Source organism: Dromiciops gliroides, chromosome X, assembly GCF_019393635.1.
Source record: "Dromiciops gliroides isolate mDroGli1 chromosome X, mDroGli1.pri, whole genome shotgun sequence".
In the NCBI taxonomy this organism is placed as follows: domain Eukaryota; kingdom Metazoa; phylum Chordata; class Mammalia; order Microbiotheria; family Microbiotheriidae; genus Dromiciops; species Dromiciops gliroides.
In genome coordinates this window covers 6,844,320-6,867,145 of record NC_057867.1, presented here as the reverse complement: position 1 = coordinate 6,867,145, position 22,826 = coordinate 6,844,320, and the positions used below count along the sequence as shown (strand labels likewise).

At 44.6% G+C, this 22,826-nt stretch overlaps 1 pseudogene; it reads left to right on the top strand.

The window, feature by feature from the left end:
* Positions 1 to 17,049: 17,049 nt before the first annotated feature.
* On the top strand, positions 17,050 to 21,355 carry LOC122733540 (annotated as a pseudogene).
* The last annotated feature ends 1,471 nt before the right edge of the window (positions 21,356 to 22,826 follow it).

Here is a 22,826-nt window from a genome sequence, read left to right as displayed (position 1 = left end):
GAATAAGCATTTATTAAGCATCTATGTGCCAAACGCTGTGCTAAGTGCTTTATGAATATTACTCCATTGGACTCTCACAACCACCCTGGGAAGTACGTGCTATTATGACTCCCATTTTATAGTTGAGGAAACTGAGGCAAAGACAGGTTAAATGACTCACCCAGGGTCACACAGCTACTAAGAGTCTGAGGCCAGATTTGAATTTAGGGCTTCTTGATTCCAGACCCTGTGCTCTATCCTCTTTGACACCAGCTGCCTCTTTCAACTGGCTGTTGAAACCCCAGTTCCTCCACTCCCTGGCAAGCTCCTTTCTCATTTCACCTAAGCATGAGAACTAGAAGTCTCAACAAAAACTACTGTCCCAGTTATATATAAATGCATAAAAAGTAAAGCACCAATTTTCCTTGGGATAATCCAAGTGAGATGCATTATGGGTAGATAATGTAGTCATCAATATCCCTTGAGATCCAGAGAAATAAATAATCAGCTATGCAGAGAATAAAAGCCAAAGCAGGAAAGTGAGCCATGGATTGGAATCTTATTAGGTTACAAGCTCAGGCTAGCTATGATCTGACAAATTTATTCTTTTGAATTCTACTTCAATATGTCAACAATCTGTATTTTATTTGCTGTGGATATCCCTTCTGTCACCACAACTCAGGAGCTGTAGTAGCCAAAAATGCATCACCCTATGACTAACTCAGTGATGACTTTTTCCCAACATAGCAAAGTGGTCCTGGGCTAAAAGACATACAGTCCATCTCTGCGCTTGGCAGGAGCTGGCAGAGTCTGCTTTTCACTAGGGCAGAAATCAGGAACCCAGTGTCATGCCACTGTCATATAACAATGAATCTTGGGAGGAGGGCTCTCGCCTAAAATTGTAAATATCTAGGAAGTCAACCCAACCAGATGTGCTTGGATGGACCATGGTTGGGAACAATGAGAACTCCAATTCACAATATGCAACTCACCAACTGGCAAGACCTGGCTTCTGGGAAGGAAATCACAGAGACCTTGGCAAAAAGTCATCACTTCATAGATTTTATATCATAAAATTTATGCTAAAGTAGAGGAAAGCTAAACCCAGTCTGATATGTGCCCTATTATAGCCTATGCCCCTAAGCTCCAGATTTCCACAGATTGGGCTTAAACTTAGAATCATCTACCTATAATTATGACTCTGGCTTGCACTGACAATACTCAGAACTGCCTCTGGGAAATCCTAGAACTTTGTGCAAATATAGCTCAAGGTTAGATCTCCACATGTGTTGGCAAGAGAGTCCAACAGTTCCGTACAGACAACCAAAGTAACGTGTATATGATGGGACAATCTCTATTCTGCCTCAGTGGAAAATGCAGAAAACAGAAAGGACTTACAGAAGCTCAAAATCCTTTGATTCTGTTTTCTTCTCTCTTGTGAGTCCCACTTTTCCCTAGAGACCCCTGTAAATATCCCACTGTCACGAGGAAAACAAACTTTTGGATGCTAGAGAAGCAAGCCTCTTTCCATTGGACTGGCACCGCCCAAATGACATACGGAGAGCAAAGTTCAAGTCTTTTTTCTCCTGACTTAGACTCCCCTGTTGGTTCTCCATCTTGGAGAGCCCTGTGTGCAATCCTATTCTCTCTCCAAGAGGTTGGCATGGCCCAGAAACTTCCCTTCTCTCTCTTAGAAGGGCAGGTCCTAGAAATTTCGAACACTGAGTTTGTGGACAAGGGGACTGCTCAAAGGAGCCCCCTTCTTCTGATAGATGGCTGAACTCTGAGATAGCCCTTCTCATGAATCTCTCCTTTCTATCAGGGAAGCTAGGATTATGGAATTCTCATTAACTAGGCTTATGGTCACACTCTCTCCTGGGGCCCAGTGGTTGGGAGTATCTGTTCTATTGGTAGGCAGTTTTTATAGCAGCTCCTAGGGAGCCCCACCCCTCACCCCAGGATCCAAGTCTGCCCCATTCTCTGTTCTGGTCTACAAAAAAGAGTGAGGGGAGATCTAGAATTAAAGGCCTCTTTTATAGGCTTCTCCTACAACAGTCGACTCCATGGTACTTTTAGCCAACCAACCTAGCCTTAATCACTCTTCACTCAGTGGAAAAGAAATCAAAACCCTTCCTAAGATAGAATCAGAGTCCCAAACAAAGATACGTTTCCAAAGTCATGTCCAACTGGTCTCTCTACAATTCCTCCCAAATGTGCTCAAACTTAACCTTATTCTCCCACTCTACTCCAAGGCAGAAGGACAAACTCTAGCTCTTTGGATAAAAATCTAGTCCTCTGTAACTTCTGATGTCTTCTAGTTCTTATCAGAAATAGAAAAGGTTGGATCCGATCCATGTGGTATATTAACACAGACTTACAATACTTTTTTTTTTAAAGGACAAAAATCATGCCTCCCCCAAAGTCTGAATCTCCTCTTCTCCATATCATTCCCAGGGTCCCATCATGTGGATTAGATTGATCAAACCCTGATCTCTCACTAGACTTCCTGGGGGTTTTCCTAACCTCAACACTGAACTCAAAGCCATACTCCAGAAAGTGATTTGAAGATTGGAGAAGAAGAGATCACTTCTTTATTCCTGGAAGCCCTTTGGAGCTTTTAAAAAATCATTCATTCATTCATTCATTCATTTGCAGGGCAATGAGAGCTAAGTGACTTGTCCAGGGTCACACAGCTAGTAAGTGTCAAGTGTCTGAGGTCAGATTTGAACTCAGGTCCTCCTGAATCCGGGGCTGGTGCTTTATCCATTGCTCCACCTGGCTGCCCCCTCCCCTTTGGAGCTTTTGATACAGCCCAAAATGGTGTGATAACCATATTCCCAGTGACAATTCACAAAAACACTAGATCTCTTTTCCATAAAAAAGTTATTTTTGCAGGTAACTACACTGCAGAACTTAATACCATTTAATCGTTTTCGATTTCACCTTAACTTCAGAAGGCCTACCAGCTGTGGAGATCCAGATTCGGTTGCCCAATTGCGCTCTCTCTCCCTAGCTTGGCATCATCTGAAAATTTGATGAGCAATTTAAATTCATGTCATACTTCAGAGGGAGGCTGAAATTATCCAGAACTAACTGAAGAAAAAAAATCATGCTATCAAATGCCTCACTGTGGCATGAATTTGATTAATAAGGGCCAAATCCTTTCCTTCCCCCCCCACCCCCAAAACACACTAAGCTTCTTGGAGGCAGGGGTTTCTTTCATTTTTGGCCTTGTATTCTATGCCTGACAGAGGAGGTAATTGACTATTGATGGGTTTCCATAAGGTATATAGATATGACCTAATGCAATTGCAAACTCTCATCACAAACCAGCAGACATTAAATGTTCACTGAAATACAAAAGAGACTCTTAAAAGTGGATGATCTTCTTGCATCCAGTCTTCAAAACCCTAAATTTTACAGAGGAGGAAAATAAGGCCAAGAGAACATTTTGCTTTGCACACTTGTGATTTATACACTAAGCTAGATGTGATTGTAGGGGTCAAATTCAGGAGTTCTTCGAATAATTCCATGCTTTTGGAGGGGGGGTGTCTCTCCAGAGCACTGTGAGACATTATATCCCTAGTCCTACACAGTATTTAAGACTGCAAAGACACTATTAGCTATTGGGGCAGCTATATATGTCACAGCATTGAAGACCACTGAAAAAGCAATGGGAATCTTTTGTCAATGCTGGCTAACTGTACTTACCCCATCTTGTACTTGTGTGGAGTGTAATTAATAAGCCTTTGGATGTGTCCCTATTATCTCATCTGTTTAATTTTGGTTCCACATTCTAAAAGCCTGTTTGTAATTTTGGAAGTGGACTCTTGGGTCATCCGTGTTGCTATCCTTTCTAGTTTGGTTTCTACATAATAGCTACCTGTATTCTAATAAAGTCACTGGGTGTGCATTTCTTTGATTCTTAGTGGCCAAGTCCAAGATGCTCGGGGACCCCAAACACTCTAGTAGAGACCAGCTTCTAGGTTAACAGACATCAATCATGATTAATCCTCATGATCATCCTTTGGCCCAATGAGTCAACCATGTACATTTGTAAACTTCCAGACCTACATATTCTCTTCAAGTCCGTCATTCCATCTTGTCCACAAAAATTAGCACAAAATAATTTGTTAAGGGGCTTTATGAAAATTTAATTTGCACCTAACATGTTATATTAGATCAATGCCATGCACTAAATATTCCATCACAATACTGAACACAGCAGCTTGAGAGGTTAATTATTGTCACCTGTCCAATTTATGAGTCACCAAGTCTCATGTCTTTGAGTGAGTGCATTAAAGGTTGTCTTTCCTCCTCCAACTTCAGAGGATGTCACAGAAATGCACACTACAATTAGAACTCTCCTGGGCCAAGTGTGTCCACCAGGCAGCAGTGGTACCAAAGTCAAACACAAACAAAGGTCATGAAATTAGACATAAGAATCTCTGCAGGGGCAGCTAGGTGGCGCAGTGGATAGAACACCTGCCCTTGATTCAGGAGTACCTGAGTTCAAGTCCGGCCTCAAACACTTGACACTTACTAGCTGTGTGACCCTGGGCAAGTCACTTAACCCTCATTGCCCTGCTCCCCCCCCCAAATTGGCAAGCAGGCTCTTGATTTCATTTCCAAATGCAATGAATGTTATCTCTGTTTTACTAGAGTTTTATTTATTTTGTTAAATGTTTCCCAATTCCATTTGTGTTTGATTTGGGACTCTGACTCTGGAGATGGGCCGCTTGTTTGACACTTCTGACCTAGATAAGAAATGGATGTCGGGGCAGCCAGGTGGCACAGTGGATAGAGCACCGGCCCTGGAGTCAGGAGGACCTGAGTTCAAATCCGGCCTCAGACACTTGACACTTACTAGCTGTGTGACCCTGGGCAAGTCACTTAAGCCCAATTGCCTCACTAAAAAAAAAAAAAGAAATGGATGTCCATAGTATGCTGCATGAAAGAATGAGCAGGTAAAAATGCCAAAGCACAAGCCACACAAGACATACCTTCCACAACATCCACACTAAACGCACTCTCATAGATCCAATGGGTAAGGGATCATAGCTTTAGGATTGAAGAGGAAGGAAATAAGAAAGAACTTGTACTGCTGCCCCTCTTTCAGTCAGACCTGTTCCCTACTCCATGCAAAAGCTAAATGGGAGTATCTGTGGGTTTGGGGGAATCAAAGCCGTAGCTGACTTGCTAAGACAAGTAGGGCCCTGAAAGGTGAGTTGGTCCAAAGTGCTACTAATGATTCTTACTTCTAAATCCATTGGAATGATTTCCACTGGGCAAATGTCCTCAGTCCAGCCTCCCATGGCCACCCTGCTGAGAATTCTTGAGCCCACAGCCATAAATTCCAAGTCAGTTTCAAAGCTATACTATAGCAGATGCATGGGATAATCCCATGTTTCCCAGCTTCAAAGGGAAAAACAGGATGATCACTGGGAACATCCAAAGTGAGGTATATCATCATCTTTGAGCCAACTGGTCAAAATTATGTCACTATGAAAATTAAACCTGGGTTTTCCCAATTCTAAGGCCAACATAAAGCCTATGAGAAGCTGCCAAACTGACCAAACATACGAGAAAAAAATTAACAATTAAAAAATAGAGAAAAGATGGAGAACATCTAAATACTGATCCTTAGGTCTGGTCCATGTCTGGTGTTTTACTTAGACGAGAGAGCAAGGGAGCGAGAGCGAGAGCGAGCGAGAGAGAGAGAGAGAGAGAGAGAGAGAGAGAGAGAGAGAGAGAGAGAGAGAGTGGGGGAGGAAAACAAAAGAGAAGAGAGTATGGTGGGTGAATGTGTAGTAGATAGAGAAATGAAAGTGAATTTAGAAATTATTTCTTAATTTATTATTATGCAGCAATAACTCTGTCTCTTCCCAAAGCAGCCAGAATAATTTTGTGTCTTCGGGGGATTTGTCTGTGTAAATGACTATTATCAGGACACTGCTTTTACCAAACTGATCTCAGGCCCCCCAATCCAGCCTCCAAGGGTTCTTTGGAACCACCACTAATTTGGCTCCAGCTTAAGCAGAACTCCAAGCTCCCCCTACATCTCATTTATTAGGGGTGTCTCTGTTCCCTCCACCTGCGCCCCACTGTCTGCAAATGAGCAGAGAACTTAATGAATATGTATTTCATTAAAATTCAGTCTACTGCTGAGTGATGACCAACTTTTATTTGCTTTTCTTTGTTTTTCCTCTAAGGACCCCACTTCCTAGCTTTGAGTCTCCTCTGTGTGCTTGGATGCACACACAGCACATCATTATCAAACCTTTCAGTCTTACCACTTGTTCTCAAAGGGGACCAGTCACATAGTTCTCAGTCAGGTGGTCAGAGTCACTATTATAACACTTCAGAACTGAGCTCATTCAAACTGGAAAAAATGTGGAAAATGGGCGAGTATTTGATGTCTCTAATGCTGAGGTAGTGTAGAGAACATTGGCTTATGATCAGTAGATGTGGGTTCAAATTGTGACCCTGCCACTTACTACTGGCTACTGTGAAGCTTTGAGCAAGTCAATTTGCCTCCCTGGGTCTCAATTTTTCATCTGTGAAATGGGATCACAATCTTGGGAAGTCTTGCCTCAAGGCATCATAGGTCTATTTTGGGGATTAAATGAGAGAATGAATGTGGCAGTGCTTTGAAAACTAAGGAATTACAGGCCAGCTAGGTGGCACAGTGGATAAAGCACTGGCTCTGGATTCAGGAGGACCTGACTTCAAATCTGACCTCAAACATTCGACACTAGCTGTGTGACCCTGGGCAAGTCACTTAACCCTCATTGCCCTACAAAAAAATAAAAAAGAAAAAGAAACTAAGGAATTATTATTGTTGTTACTTCCTCCACACCTTAATGCTGTCCCATTTTAGCAGCCCCGTCCAGTCCTTGCCTGCCTCCAGAGGTACCACACCATCCTCTCCCCACATCCTCTCCAAAATCCTCTTCTCTCAGGATTCATGTTGACTGAACAGTGATCACTGCAGGGGAAAGAAATGAGACTGAAGCTAGAGTGAGCTCAGGGCAGACTGAAAGCCTCCCTCTGCCCAGCTAATCTCTGAGCAGCTGCCTCCAAACTTTGGGGCTGTTCAGCAATGGTGCATGGTTATGACTGGGTTATAACCGGTTATAACTGCCCTGAGAGCCAATGGCCAAGTCCAGAGGCTGGAAGGGTGGAAGCTTGCACAGATGAGGCCAAGGGCTGGTTGGGGGAGGATGGGTAAGAGGGGGAATTATAGACCCACAATTTGATCAAATGCTCGCCACCTTCCTACCCACATATCCTTCGAGGTTGGATTGTGGCTTCCTTGGCATAAAACAATGCACCACACACCACCACCACCCAGCCCCTCCTCTGGAAACTGCTGACCAGAAGTGGCAGACACACAACTGGAGTCAGGCAACACTCCTGAGTACAACCTGAACCGGATTTAAATGTAACTGAGGACTTCTGGGTCATGTGCATAAAAAGATGGAAGACTAGACATTTTCTCTCCTTAGACTTTTCCAAAAGTGATATTATGCAGCAAAGATAAAGCAACTTCAACTGTTTTTGTGGACATCCAGAATCTCAAAGAAGGTAAGAGGCCCAATGCCCCAGGCCCCTGAGCCCTCCCAGATTATGGACAGTGAGGCTGCACTAGCAGACCCAAGGACCCAGCACAAGTTTTCATCAAAACCCAGTACCAAAAAAAACCCCAAACCCCCCAAAACCAAAACAAAACCAAAGAGAAACAAACAAACCCAATATTGCACTTCCTCTTTCCAGTGCTATAGAGATTCTGATCCAGGCTGTACAAGTTTGCCTGGGCCTCAACAGTCAGCTTGGCCACAGCCCTTTGGAAGCAGAAGCATGCCCGGGTACCAATGCTGCAAAGCTCTGAACATCTGAATGCTGGAAACAGGATAGTAAAGTCCTCTAAACCTGAGGCAGAGAGCTCAGTACCCAGCTGGGGACATTTCTGACCACCCAGAAGTCAGTTGGGGCAGAGACCTAGGCTGGTAATCTGTGAATTCCCCAGTGTGGGAAGAGGCTGGCAGGCTTTGAGATCCAGCCCCCAAAGAAACCACAGTCAAAAGGGAGGAAGTTATTAAGTGATTGATAAGGAAAATAAGGAGGTGGGGGGGAAGGCTGAGAGTACTAAAGATTTCAGGAAGAAATCTCAGCCCTTCAATATAAACAGATAAATCAGCAGGAAAAACAGTTAGAGAAGGAAACATGGCCTCCAGAGCTAGTAAACAAGTTTAGGCATCTATGAATAAATCCTGCAAATAAAAGGGGAACAATCTCATGCTTGATAAGATGGAGGATCCTGTGAAATTTGAGGAGAGCATGGAACCACAACATGGAATTCCCGAGTGGTTGAAAAGGGAATTATCAGAGAAGAATTTACATTCTGTCCAGCAAAAATAATGAGAATAGAAAATTTTCAATCTGCAATGGCGAGCCTCTCCAAAGAAATAAAAGAGAGAACAATAGATTGGGAAGCCAGATACACAGAAGAGAAGAACAATCTACAAAAAGAGAAGCAAAAAGCAATAGGGGCGGCTAGGTGGCGCAGTGGATAGAGCACCGGCCCTGGAGTCAGGAGTACCTGAGTTCAAATCTGGCCTCAGACACTTAACACTTACTAGCTGTGTGACCCTGGGCAAGTCACTTAACCCCAATTGCCTCGCTAAAAAAAAAATTAAAAAAAAAAAGCAATAACACTCAAAGAAAATGTGCCCATTCATGTACCTTCCTAGTACCATAGTTATGAACGGCCCAGGTCATGAACACAGCTCCTCTCTGAAACGGCATGATTAACGACAGGAAGCTGAGCCCAGCTGAATCTGGGTTGTATCCTCAATGAATGTGTTTTCTCTGCTCTGAACGTTGCTTTTATGGGTACATATTACAGTCTCTAGCTGAATGTAAGATCCTCAAAGGCATCTGGTCCAGTGTGTGTACCTAATAGGCACTTAATAAATGCTTCTTGCATTTGTTTAAACTCTGATCCAGGGGACATTAGTCCACATCAAACATTTTCTGGGCACTACAACACTTTAACAGAAAGGTCTGACCACCCTACAGATAAGGAACTTGAAAAGTTGGCTCCTCTCCCCACCACTTGGGTGGGGATTCATGGGATCCAAGTCCCATGTCCCTGAGTTACTCCCAACTGATGCTATATCTCAGTTTCCCATTAGACCCTCAAAGTGACCCAAAGAGGTAGGTACCATTAAGTGTTATCTACCTTGAACGGATGAGAAAAACGAGGCTGAGAAAAGTTAGAGAACTTGCCCAGGGACACAGAGTTTAGGAGTATCAGAGGCAGACTTCAAAGCCAACCCTTCCCCACGCCAGGTCCAGCACTCTAGCCACTAGTTCAAGATGTTTCTCATAGTATCATAGAGTTCAAACAGGAAGGGACTTTGAGGTTATCCAATCTGATTTCTTCATTTTACAGATGATGAAACTGAGGCCCAGATATGTCAAGTGACTTGTCTAGGTCCACATAGCTGGCAAGCAGCTACGGTGGGATCCAAACCCAGGTTTCTCCTGACTCTAACACTCCCATTAGGCCACGCTTGTGCACGCGGGCTCTTTTGCTCTTTCTCCTCTGCAGGGATGCAGCTGGGATCACTGAAGAGGCTCTCTAGGCTGCCTTGAGAAGCAGCTACTCTCCCAATTCAGTATTATACTCCTTTGCAGCAAAGCAGCACTGGGCCGGTTGTCTCTTGGCTCCATGCCATTGTCCATGCCCACCTCTGAGTGCTGCCCCTTACCCTCCTAACCCCCTCTCCCAAGGTTTGCTGCCTTCCTGCAGGGCCCAGAGTCCCAGCAGAAAGTCACCTCCCCCTCCACATGCACACGTGTGCTCACATACCTCCCAACCCCCACATATCCCTCATAATGTACTGCCAGGGTAGGGCACCAAAGCAGGCACCAGGAACAATCCTGAGATTCATTTATCTGGAGGGAAATGGGAGCCACCTGCTTTCCCCAATTACAGATAGATTGTCATCTGAACAAATAGCAAGGAAAACTAGAAACAACTGAACTGGTACCACATGTAACGCAGTGACTAAATAATGAACTTGTAGGTGGGAAAAACCTCAGGTCTTCCATTTCATCTTCTGGGGGAGGGAGGGGAGGAGGAAGTCCTGGGCATGAATTGGGCATTTTCTCATTTCTCTTTCTTGCCCACGTGGGCAGTCAGCTTCTTCTTCTTTCTGGAAATATCCCCCACAGAAGTGGAAAAGCAGACTGTGCACTCTGCCGGGACCGTGCAGGCTAGCTACAGAGGAGAGAGATGATTCCAGGTGAGTGGTAAGTGACTGGGTCATGTGCACTGCTGGGTCTGATGGGATTTGATCCCACCATACACACTTTCTTCTGCTCCCTGCTTGTCTTGTTAAAATGCTTCCAAGAAACGAATCAGAAAACCCCAAGAGACCCAAACAAAGAGGGCAAGAGGGGAAGCAGAGAGGGGGAATACATATTATCTCCTAACTGAATAGCCCGGAGCCCCACCTGGTAAGGGAACATGGGTTGGGGCATGGAAGTAGAGGAGTCTCCGAGTTAGGATGATCTTTGGAGTCTGAAATAAGAAGCCCTGGGACAAGATTGACAAGTGCTCATCCGGCTTGCACTTGAAGACCTCCAGTGAGGTGGAATAAGATCCACTGAGAGTCAGGAAGGCCTGATTTCAAATCTGGCACTTTATCCTGTTTGCCTCAGTTTCCTCATCTGTCAAACAAGCGGGATAAGGAAATAGCAAACAACTTCAGTATCTCTGCCAAGAAAGCCCCAAATGGGGTTACCAAGAGTTGGACACACCTGAAAATGAGTGAACAAGAATGCCAGTGTGACTTTAGTCAAGTTGCTTCTCTTCTCTAGGTCTGAGTTTAATGTAAAATGAAGGGGTCAAGTTAGATGCTTTCCAATTCCCCTTTTACTTCTAGGTCCATTATGCCATGACTCTCTCCTTTAGGATAGCTCTCATTGCTAGGGAGGATTTTTGTTTCCTGATCCCTCTTTTCAACTCCCACCTTGTCTCTGTGGTTCCTTATCCCACCCTCTGGGGCCATTGTGGAACAAGGCTAAGCCCTCTGCCACATGACAACCCTCCAGACACTTGAGAATAGCTCTCCCAAGCTCCTTCCTTCCCAAGTTCTCTCCTGTTCTCTGGAAGTATTCACATTTTCTGTGGGCTGCTGTCCAGGCTCACCATCTTGCCATCATTCCTCTGGAGGTTGGTCAAACCTGGTGTCCAAACCTGGGCATTACATTCCAGTGTGGCATAGGACAGTGAACCTCTGGCTTTTCTTGTCCTCTTCCCTCCATGGTACTCTTACTTCAACCTAAAAATCCCATTGCCTGTAGAGTATCCCTTCCCATTGTGGACTCATTTGGAGGCTGGTGTCTACTCAAAACAAAACCCCCAGACCTTTGGAGAGAAGAAGTTAATAAAATGGGGAAAGGAGAAGAATCAGGATGTCTCATCCTAATCTTGCACAGGGGAGATGGCAAAAAAGCTGGAGAGCCAGACTCATCCTTGCCTTGCTTGAGAAACTGGTGGACTAATTGGCTATGCAAGATGGAAAGAATTTAAAGCCAAAGGGAGGAAAACACTTCATCTTCTTTGCACCTTCTTGTCTCCCTGCCTTCCTCCATCCCTGTTCTGCCCCTCCCCCCCCACAAGGTTCCTAGTCTTGTCCTCTACGACCAACAGGGCTGAGGGAATAGTGGGGTGAGACAGGGCTTGGCCAGAAAGAACCCATACCTGACTACGCTTGCCTATACATCTCTGGGACGGTTATTCAGGGATCTCTTCCTTTGGATAAGTAACTTCTGCTCTACATTGTGAATTAAGTACCAGACTGAAAGTAAAGAATTGGCCTGCATGTCTGGGAGGGAAGGAAGGCGAGAAAGGCTGTGTATTAGAATCACAATGTCCTGTGTTGGGGCTGAGCCAAGAGAGACCCACATTCCACTCACACCTCCCCCCCAAAGTTGACTCTGTCCTTTGATGCCATCAAAGTCTCTGACCTAGGGAAAGAACCAGCATGCCGGTCTCCCACCCCTATCACAAGTCAGGACCGCCTTGGCTTGAGAAGCCTTGAACAAGGGAAGGGGGATTGAAACGGATCAGACAGGGCCAGGAGGAATGAGCTAGTTAAAGGGCCAAGCCAACAACGAAAAAAAGAGGAAAGTAGAGGCATTGGAAGCCTTGGCATTGCTTGTCTTTGATTTCTAGGAAGTGGAATTAAAAAAATTACCAACATTTCTTAAGATTTACACAATGAAAATAGATGTCTGTTGATTTAAACCCACATACGTGCATACACAGGGAAAAGATAAATCAGAGAGAGGTGGGTGTAAGTGTTAGAGTCGTGGGAACAAAAGCATCCTCCATGCTCCCACATGGTGGCAAATAGAACTCAAGTGTGTGTCTCCTGCTCTTCTGGATATGAGCTTTCTTATTTTAAGGATTTGTTTGTGTGGCTCTTCACTTTTCCTTAAGTCCATACATCTATCTCTATGATGGCCTAACAGTTTGACAACTCTGAGAGACAGGGATCACAGGTACTATTTACCCCCTTTATACAGATGGGGAAACCGAGGCACAAACCTGTTCCATTCTCTTAAAGCAGGTCACATGGTCAATTAAATAGCTCATCCGGGCCTAGAACCCAGGATTCTTGGCTCCCTGCCCAGCACTATGGCCACTAAGCCACGCTCTGTTGAACCACTAAATTAACAAGTTTCCCTGAAGGTCTCCATTTTAAAAAATCCATTAAAGCGCCTGTCCAACTTGTTCAAAACAAGAAGGTGGAAAACACCACGGGGCTCATGTCAGGCACTGACAGACACCTCCCAGGCTCCACTAGCCAGCCTGCATCCCTAATGCGGGTAGACTGCGGCAGTTCTGAAGCTGTGTTTGTCACGGACTCCCATTAGACACAGCACCAGATGCTGCCCATCAGCACTCAGTTAAGGGACAAGTGTGAGGGGCATACTTCTCCACCAACCAGGGCTGGAGGTACTGTTCTCACCCTTACCCCCCAGGCCCCAGCCTCAACTCCTGCCTCCACCACAGGGAGGGGGTGGTTCTTTCTTCCAGTGGGATTCTTTGGGCACAAAGAATTACCCTGTCCCTTTTTAAGTAGAAAGAAAAAAGCAGCAAGAAGATTTTGCTCTGAGGGGGTAACACTGCCCTCCCTACAGCACATAGAGCTGCTCTCCAATTCAGAGTCCTAGAGAATGGCCCAGGGTCACCCAGCCAGGAGGGGGTGTCACAGAAGCAGGCCTTGAACCCACACTTCCTGGTGCCCAGGCTGGCCCTCTATCCACTACCCACACTAGCTCTCAACTGATAGAAACCATAACAGCTCACATTGATATAGTGCTTTATGTTTGTCAAGCACTCCATATCCCCTTGAGTCACCTATCAGCTCCAGGAAAGAAGTGCTACTGTTAGCCCAGTTTTCCAGATGCAGAAACTGAGGGTCAGAGAAATAAAGTGACTTGCCCAGGGTCATATATAGCTAATGGAACCCACATCTTCCTGCCTCTTCTCTGTCTCACTACAGGAGCAGCAAGGCAGGAAGCTGATCCCAAACACTTTCATAACCATCAGAGCTTTGTGAGGTGATTGGATAAAGCAAAGAGAGAGAGCTCTAGCACCGCCCTTGGGTGAGCACAGCTCTGCTCAGCCCACTGCCTCCTACTGCCCACCTTGACTGAGAGATGGCCTCCCAGGAGCACCAAGGTCTGGAGGGTTTTGGAGAGAGAGAGAGAGAGAGAGAGAGAGAGAGAGAGAGAGAGAGAGAGAGAGAGAGAGAGAGAGAGAGAGAGAGAGAGAGAGAGAGAGAGAGAGAGAGAGAGAGAAGTGATGGACACAGCACTGGGTTTGGTGTTAGGAAGAGCCCGGGGCCACATCCTACCCCAGATCCTTATTAGTTGTGGAACCCTAGGCAATCCACTATGATAATGATAATGATAATGATAATAACAGCAGCTAACATTTACATTGTACCTACAAGGCAAAGCAAAGTGATTTACTTGTCCAGGGTCACACAGCTAGTGTCAAGTGTCTGAGGCTGAATTTGAACTCAGGTCCTCCTGAATTCAGGGCCAGTGCTTTATCCAATGCAGTGCCACCTAGCTGCTAGCTGCCCCCTTTTCACCTCCCTGAGTCTCAGTTTCTTCAAATGTAAAATGGGGATGTTGGATAAGAAGGGGTCTATGTTCCCTTCCATCTCCAGAACTGAGCCTGTGTGTGAAAAACCTGCATTGTGGGGATGCAGTGAGGCCTTTGCTGGGGGACAGCAGGCCCAGCACCCCCAAAGAGAGTGATCCCTCCCTCCAGGGTCAGGCCCACTCCAAGGCTAGCTCTCTAGTCTACACACTGCTTCTGACCACTGGCCCACCTGACCACTTCCCCTCCTCTCTTCCCAGAGATCCAGAAAGGTACTCACAGGACTGCGCCTGGGCTGGAGTTCCAAGCCTTTTGCCACCCAGCACTTTCTTGTTGGGGCCCTATGTTCCAAAGGGCCTGACTAGAGGTCCCAGGGAAGCCTGGCCACCTGTGCCAGACAAGTGCCCCAAGGGTGCGGTGGCCCGGGGTTCTGTCACTCCTGGTCTTGTTCTCTGGGATCTGCCCAGGCTAGGACCCCGGAAGAGCCACAGTGGGCAGGGCCCTTCCCGAAGCAGCAGCAGCCACACTCTCCCCATAGGGAGCCAGCTCCATCATGAACTCCACCTAATGCCAGGATTGGCGGCCCCCCTCACTGCTCATACCCTGGTGACATCTCTCTCCCCTTGGATTGCTGGCCTTAGGAGCCCCAGGCTCTTTTCTCTTCCTGCCTTACTCCCAGTCTGAGCCTAGAGCCCAGTCTCGCCAAGAATCCCGAGAACTTCAGCAGCTGAAAATGCTTAGCTCTTGAGAGGAGCTTCACATGCTTGGAGTGGGGGGGGGCCTAATGGGTAATCAGAGCCTCTCTACCTCCACCTGTTATGCTAAGAGTCAGAAGGCAGAATGAGGGGGGGAAGGGGGGCACTGCTGGGGGGGGTGAGGGAGAAGAGGAGAAAGGGGAGGGGCAGGAGGGGGCAAGGGGCAGGAGGAGGGGGGTGAGCAGGAGAATCTACAAAGAGGCAAATTTGGGCTCAGTGCCAGGAAAATATTGTGAACACTAAAACTATCCAAAAAGCAGCTGGAGGGCCAGTGGATACAGTGCAGGGCTGAAATTTTGCCTTAGTTTCTTTGTAACTGTGTGACTCTGAACAAATTGTTTCATCTTATTCAGGCTTAGTGTCCTACTTTGTACAACTAAATGATCTTCAAGGTCTCTTCTAGCTATAAATCTATGATGCTATGTAAAAGGGGAATGACTGGAAAGCAATTAGGAGGAATGCAAATTAAAAGTGGCTAAAATGTTCATACCCTTTGACCCAAAGATTGCACCCTCTGGTAGGCAGATATCCCAGAGGTCACTGACAAAAAAAAGGACCCTACATCCACCAAAATATTAATAGTAGCCCTTCTTGTGGTAGCAGAGAATAGGAAACAAAAAAGAGGCCCATTGTTTGGGGAATAATTAAATAAATTGTGGTCCAGGAATGTTGTGGAATATCACTGTGCTGTAAGAAATGATGTGTGTGATGTGTACAGAAAAACCTGGAAAGATCCATATGAACTGATGCAGAGGGAAGTCAGCAGAGTCAAGAAAACAATACAGCAAAGGAAATAGAAAGAACAAAACAATGAAACTCAATGTTTCAAAATTACAATAGCAGAAGTGAGCTCCCTAGTGAGGAATATTGCAGATAGTGTTGGATTGGGAGTGATATCTTGATTGGTTTTGCTGAATTTTTATCTTCTTCCTCTTTTTCCTTCTAGTTTTAAGAAATCTTTGTGATGATGCCTGATTCCTTGGGAGAGGGGAGAAGGAAAGACACAAGGAAAATCTAGGAGATAAAAATATCTGTTTTTTAAAGCAGGGGGCAGCTAGGCGGTGCAGTGGATAGAGCACTGGCCCTGGAGTCAGGAGGACCTGAGTTCAAATCTGGCCTCTGACACTTGACACTTACTAGTTGTGTGACCCTGGGCAAGTCACTTAACCCCAATTGCCTCACAAAAATTTTTTAAAATTAAAAAAAAAAAACACTGGGTTTCCCAATTCAGGAAGTCTCACTCCAGAGAATGGTCCAATTTGCTAACCAACAATACTGGGAGCTCCCTTTCTTGCCTCATTTCCAGCTTTCAAGCTACTTTCCCCACACATGCCTGATAGATCTAGAGGGCAAAGGTTAGTATCTCCATTTTACAGAGGAGAGGACTGAGGTTTAAAGAGGTTAAGTGACCTATCCACTGTAAAACAGCTAGTAAGTGGTGGACATGGACCCACAATGGTGACCAGCTGGCTGGACTCTTTTCCCATTTTCCAGCCTCTACCACACTGTCGTTTGAATCTCTGAGCTCAGGCAAAGCCTTGACTGAATTTCCTTTCTTCTGAGATACGCCCCCCCCCCACCCCGCTCTGCCCACCCTACTCTACTGGGGTTGACAGAGCCTTATTACCAAGCTGTATTTATTTAACTGTAAGTGGCACAAAATAAAGGACTTCTTGATCCACTCAGGGGGTAGGTACCCTGCACAACTGAGTTAGAACTAGAAGCATTCCTATCTGACTCTCTGAGCTGACAGGCACATTTTCTCTTGCATAGACAATCAACCTCACGCTCCTCCCCTCTACAAGTCTCTTCAATTCACCATGTTTGAGTTACAGGTCTTAAAAAGCTTCCAACTCAATTCTAGTCTCAGTCAAATTCCCCATAACTCTACTGGGGATGAAAAATGGATGTCCTGTCTGAACATATTTGTAACAGCGCTTTTCACGGCTAGTATTAAGAACTGAAAAGAAATTGAGTGCCCTTAGACAGGAAAAACTGAACAAAGTGTGTTATGTGAATGTGAGAAGCCCAACTAGGAGACATTCAGAGAAATGTAGGAAAACTTGTATGAACTGATTCGGGGAGAAGAAACCGAACCTGCACAATATATACAGGATCACAATGGAACAGAAAATCACACTGAAAACCACAAGGGACCAGGGACCAGGGACCAGGGACAACTTCAGAGCAGAGGGAACCCTGCCTCCAGCTCTTAAGAAACAGCACTACAGGTGCAGGATGAAGTTAGGGCACTGGATGTGGCCACCATGTCCCCAGAAGCCCAGAACTGGAGATTGGAAGAGAGCTATATAGGCCAAAAATATTACCAAAAAGGAATCCTCAGTATAGCCTGAGCAACATATTGTCATCCAAACTCTCCACTGCTGTGGAATTCACTCACTCCCTTTGCACTTGATGACAGCTCTCACAGTTAGGAGGGTTTGCCTTCTAAATTGACCTCTTTGCAACTCCCCCCACAACTGTTCCAGGCTCCACTGTCTGGAGCCTGACAGGACAAATCTAATCTGTCTTCCACAGCACAGCGCCTCAAATCCTTGAAGACTGTGTGTCTCATCCCCCCCCCCCCCCGCCCCTGTTTCCTTCACTAGATACTCCGAGGGTAGGCATTCAAGGCCCTTTGCTATCTTGTTTGACTTCCTCTGGATGCTCAGCCTGTGGATTGATTTTGCTGGACTTTGCTGTTTCATTACCTTGGCAGATCTTGTTTGGGGGGTGGGGGAGAGGGGGACTAAAGGAAGCAGGAGAGTCATTGGAAAGTGAGAGCAAGGTTACACAAAACATTAAAAGATGTTTGTTCTGGACCAATTTCCACAAAAGCGGCTATGAAATCAGCCTTTGTTATCTTTCGTTATTAAAAGTGGAGTTGCACCTCAGCCACTGCCTTGAGATCTGTATCTTTGAATTGATGGTCTGAAACCAGACACTAATAAAAATGCCTTGCATCTGTAGAGCACAATATATTTGTTTTCCTCCCTAGGAATGTCCACAACTCTTATTTCTTTTGCTTTTGAAAACCCGGGAGACAGATAGGACAAGGGTTATTAACCCCACATTAAATATGAGGAAATGGAGACAAAGTGAGGGGAAGTGACTTCTCCAAGGTCACATGTCAAACTGGTGTTAGAATTGGGAATAGAACTAAATCTGTTTTCACATTTAATCCTAATACTTTAGTACCATAGATTTAGACTTGGAAGGGCTTTAGGGTGCACCCTCCCAGTCCAACAGCTTCACTTTAAAGAGAAGGAAACTGGGGCCTAGAGAGTTGCAATGACTTGTCCAGGGTCACTCAAGCAATAAGGGGAAAAGCACAATCTCAGACTCCCAATCCAGCTATCCTTTCACTGCACTGGGAGATCTATGGGGTAGCAGCACCCAAAGGTGCAGCATTGTCCTGGATGGGAGAACATGCTTCTCAGGCAACAACAACTTACTTAGCACCTTCTCCATGGCTGGCCCTGATTCAGGCACAGGGGATACAAAGTGAAAAAGAAAACAGTCCCTGCCCTCAAGGAGCTGACATTCTGCTGGGTGAAACAGGCACCCATAGAAATATATACAATGGAAATATGTTTGAGAATGGGGTACTAATAATCAATCAGTCAACAAACATATTAAGAACTTTGTATTTTCCAGGCACTGTCTTAAGCATTGGGATTAAAACAGTCTCTGCTCTCAAGGAGCCCCCCCCTTTCTGGGGCAGGGATGGGAATGTAGGCAGGATGGAGATGTCTTCTATAAATCAGGACATAGAAGATATACCCAAAGTAGAAGGAAGAGCATGGCACAGGAAATGCCTGAGCTGAGTCTGAGAAGAATCCAGGAATTCTAAGAGCTGGAGGTTGGGAGGGAGAGCATTCCAGGTATGGGGAACAGCCAGTAAGAATGCTTGGCAATAGAAAATGGAGTGTTGTGGGTGACAAACAGACTAGTTGGATGAGAGGGTATGTGTAGGGGAGTAGAATATGAAAAAATTGCAAAGGTAGAAAGGGGCCAGGTTCTGAAGAGATTTAGATGACAAAGGATTTTATATTTGATCACGGGGGTATTAGGAAGCCACTGGAGTTATTGAGTAGAGGGGTGACATGGTCAGATCTATGCTTTGGGGAAACCACTTTGGCAGCTGTGTGGAAGATGGACTGGAGTGGGGAGAGACTCAATACAGGGAGGTTAATTAGGAGGCTATTAACATAGTTTTGGCAAGAAGTGGTGAAATCTTATGCCAGGATGATGACTGGGAAAGTAGAGAGTAGGGGATGCATGTAAAACATGTTATAAAGAATTAAATGCGGCCTCAGACACTTGACACTTACTAGCTGTGTGACCCTGGGCAAGTCATTTAACCCCAATTGCCTCACAAAAAAAATAATTAAACGACCAGATTCGGCAACTGATTGGCTTTGTGGAGTGAGCAAAGAAAAGAGTCAAGGATGACAGCAAGGTTGGAAGACTCAGTGATCTAGAAGATGGTGGTGCTGGTAAGAAGAGAAGAATTGGCTGCTGCCATGTTAAGTTTGAGATGTCTACAGGATATCCAGTTGTCACAGGCTGGGGATCAGGAAAGGCTTTGTGTAGAATTCTGCCCCTGCTGGAGCTGAGTCTTGCAGGAAACTAGGGATTTATTCTTAGCAGTAAAGGTGAAGAGGGAGAGTAATTCAGGATAGAGGTGGGAGAATAGATATGACTTTCAAGGACCAGCAAGTAGGCCAGTTTAGCAGGAATTCTGAGCACATGAAGAGAAATGATTTATAATAAGAGGTCTGAGCAGGTGGGTTAGAACTAGACTGTAAAGGACTTTCTTTTTTAATGTATTTTTATTTCATTAAATATTTTCAAATTATATGTAAAATTTTAAGTCTTTTTAAAAAATCTTGAGTTCTAAATTCTGTCCTTCCCTCCTACTCCTCCCCCTCCTTTTTTTGGGGGGGAAGGGGTTGCAGGACAATGAGGATTAAGTGACTTGCCCAGGGTCACACAGCTAGTAAGTCTCAAGTGTCTGAGGCCACATTTGAACCCTAGTCCTCCTGAATCCAGGGCCAGTGCTTTTTCCACTGCACTACCTAGCTGTCCCCACTCCTCCCCCTCCTTGAGAAGGCAAATAATTCGATGTCAATTATACACGTGAAGTCATGCAAAACGTATTTTTACATTAGCCATGTTGCAAAAAAAAAGATTTTTTTTTCAAAAAGAAAAATAAAGTCAAATAGTAGGAGGACTGCAGTAACCCATCCTCACCACAGACAGCACACAGTTCTTGGCTGGGGCAAGAAGAAGTGAGTCTGCTCCAGCAGGCAGCAGTGAGAGCCCCCAGATCTCGGATGCCCCGTCCCACCTCCCAACCCTTTCCTAGTCCAGGAGGTTCGAGCACAAGAACAGGGACAGATCTTCACAAACTGATGACTACTCGAGGCTACCAAGTGCTTCAAAAGGAAAATGATCATTCAGAACCCACTGCTGTTGAGTCACCATCACCTTCAACACAGATGACACAAACTTCTCCTTCTGGACCTATACTGGAACCAGAGGCTTCTCCTCCACCTAACAGTAGCATTGCAGCGACTTCAAAAACAGAACCTCGGGCGGCTAGGTGGTGCAGTGGATAGAGCACCGGCCCTGGAGTCAGGAGGACCTGAGTTCAAATTCGGCCTCAGACACTTAACAATTACTAGCTGTGTGACCCTGGGGCAAGTCACTTAACCCCAATTGCCTCACTAAAAAAAACAAAACAAAAAAACAACCCAGAACCTCACAGCAGATTTTATCCTGTGCCACCACTCTACAGAGTAGCCAATTCTTTTCCTGTGGATGATGAAGCAGAGGAGGCCAGAGCGGCTGCAGTAGCATCTCTGGGAGAAGAAGAGTTTCTTCCAGGTGACACAAGTCAGCTTAGAGTGGCCAGTAATGGTATCTTCATGCTGGCATTCTTCATGGCATTTATTTTCAGCTGGATTGGATTCTGGTTATCCTCCTGTATGATTAATACCATTGCTGGGAGGCAGCTAGGTGGCACAGTGGATAGAGCACTGGCCTTGGAGTCAGGAGGACCTGAGTTCAAAGCCCACCTCAGACACTTGACACTTACTAGCTGTGTGACCTTTGGCAAGTCACTTAACCCTCATTGCCCAACCAAAATAAACAAACAAACAAACAAATAAATAAATACCATTGCTGGAAGGTATGATGTCATCTGTGGATTGGGCTTTTAATCAATCAAATGGATCCTCATTGTTCACTTTTCTGATTTTTTTTTTTACTGGATACATCAACGGACAATACTGGCTTTGGTGGATATTTCTCATTCTTGACCTCCTTTTCTTCAGAGGATTTGGCAATTATGTTAAAGTCAGAAACATATCTGAAAGTATGGCAGCTGCCCCATAGAAAAAGATTTTTCTTCTTGTATTAGTGACTGCATAGACCAGACATTCCTCTCCTATACCAATGTGAAATTTCCACATGATCTATAAGCCTCCAATCTAATAGGATAGAAGACTTCTCACAACAGAAGACCACGTAGTGAGGAAAATAAATTGAATGACAGAGTGGTTTATGCTTAAATGACATTTCTCTTCATCCTGTTAAATATTTGTTACTTTTGTTGTCTGCACATTTTCATAGGTTTCATTTAAAAGGCAAGAATTCAAATTAAAAAAACAACTCATATAAGTGAATAGAAATAAGGTGCAGATAAACTTGGTTAATCAGTGTTCATGTACCTGGAAGACATGAGTGAGAATCTCTCTTATGGCATGTATGTACCACTAATATGTTGATCTGGAGTTTAGTTGCAAAAAAATATTACTGAACAATTCAGATTAGGCAGGCAAGACTCTTAGTTAGTTTTATGGATAAGAGATTATACACATAGAATATCCTTTGTTATAAAGTTTGCCAGAAATTGCAATGCTGACTATTAGAGGAATTTTCAAGTTTTGAACAAGGTCTTCCTTCATCTACCAAAACTCTTTCTCCTGGGGTACTACCTCATACATATTAGATTGGATAATAGGACAGCAGAAGAAAATGACAAATGTTGTAGGGGATATGGGGGAAATGAGACATTAATGCACTCTTGGTACAGTTGTAAACTGATTCAAACATTCTGTACAGCAACTTTATGGCCAAAGGCCTATAGGACCTTGCATACTCTTTGACATAATGATACCACTACTAGGTCGGTATCCAAAAAGAGATAAAAAACAAAAAGTTGAATTTGAAATTGAGGAAATGTCCATCAACTGGGGGATGGCTGAACAAATCGTGGGATGAGATTATGATGGAACACCATTGTGCTATAAGGAATGATGAGCAGGATGCTATCAGAAAAACCTGGAAAGAATTACATGAATGGCAGAAACTAGGCGTAGAACAATATCTTACACTGTATACCAAAATAAAGTCAAAATGGGTACATGTTTTAGACATGAAGGGTGATAACATAGGTAAATTAGGAGAGGAAAGAATAGTTTATCTCTCAGATCTATGGAGAGGAGAACAATTTATGACTAAAAGAGATGGAGAATATTATGAAATGCAAAATTGATGACTTTGATTACATTAAATTAAAGAGCTTTGTACAAATAGAAGTAACGCAGCCAAAATTAGAAAGGAAGCAGAAAGCTGGGAAACAATTTTTACAGACAGTGTTTCTGATAAAGGCCTCATTTCTGAAATATATAGGGAACTAAATCAAATTTATAAGAATGCAAGTCATTCCCCAATTGAGAAATGGTCAAATGATATGAACAGGCAGTTTTCAGATGAAGAAATCAAAGCTCTCTATTACCATATGAAAAAATGCTCTAAATCACTATTAATTAGAGAAATGCAAATCAAAACAACTCTGAAGTGCCACCTGACACCTATCAGATTGGCTA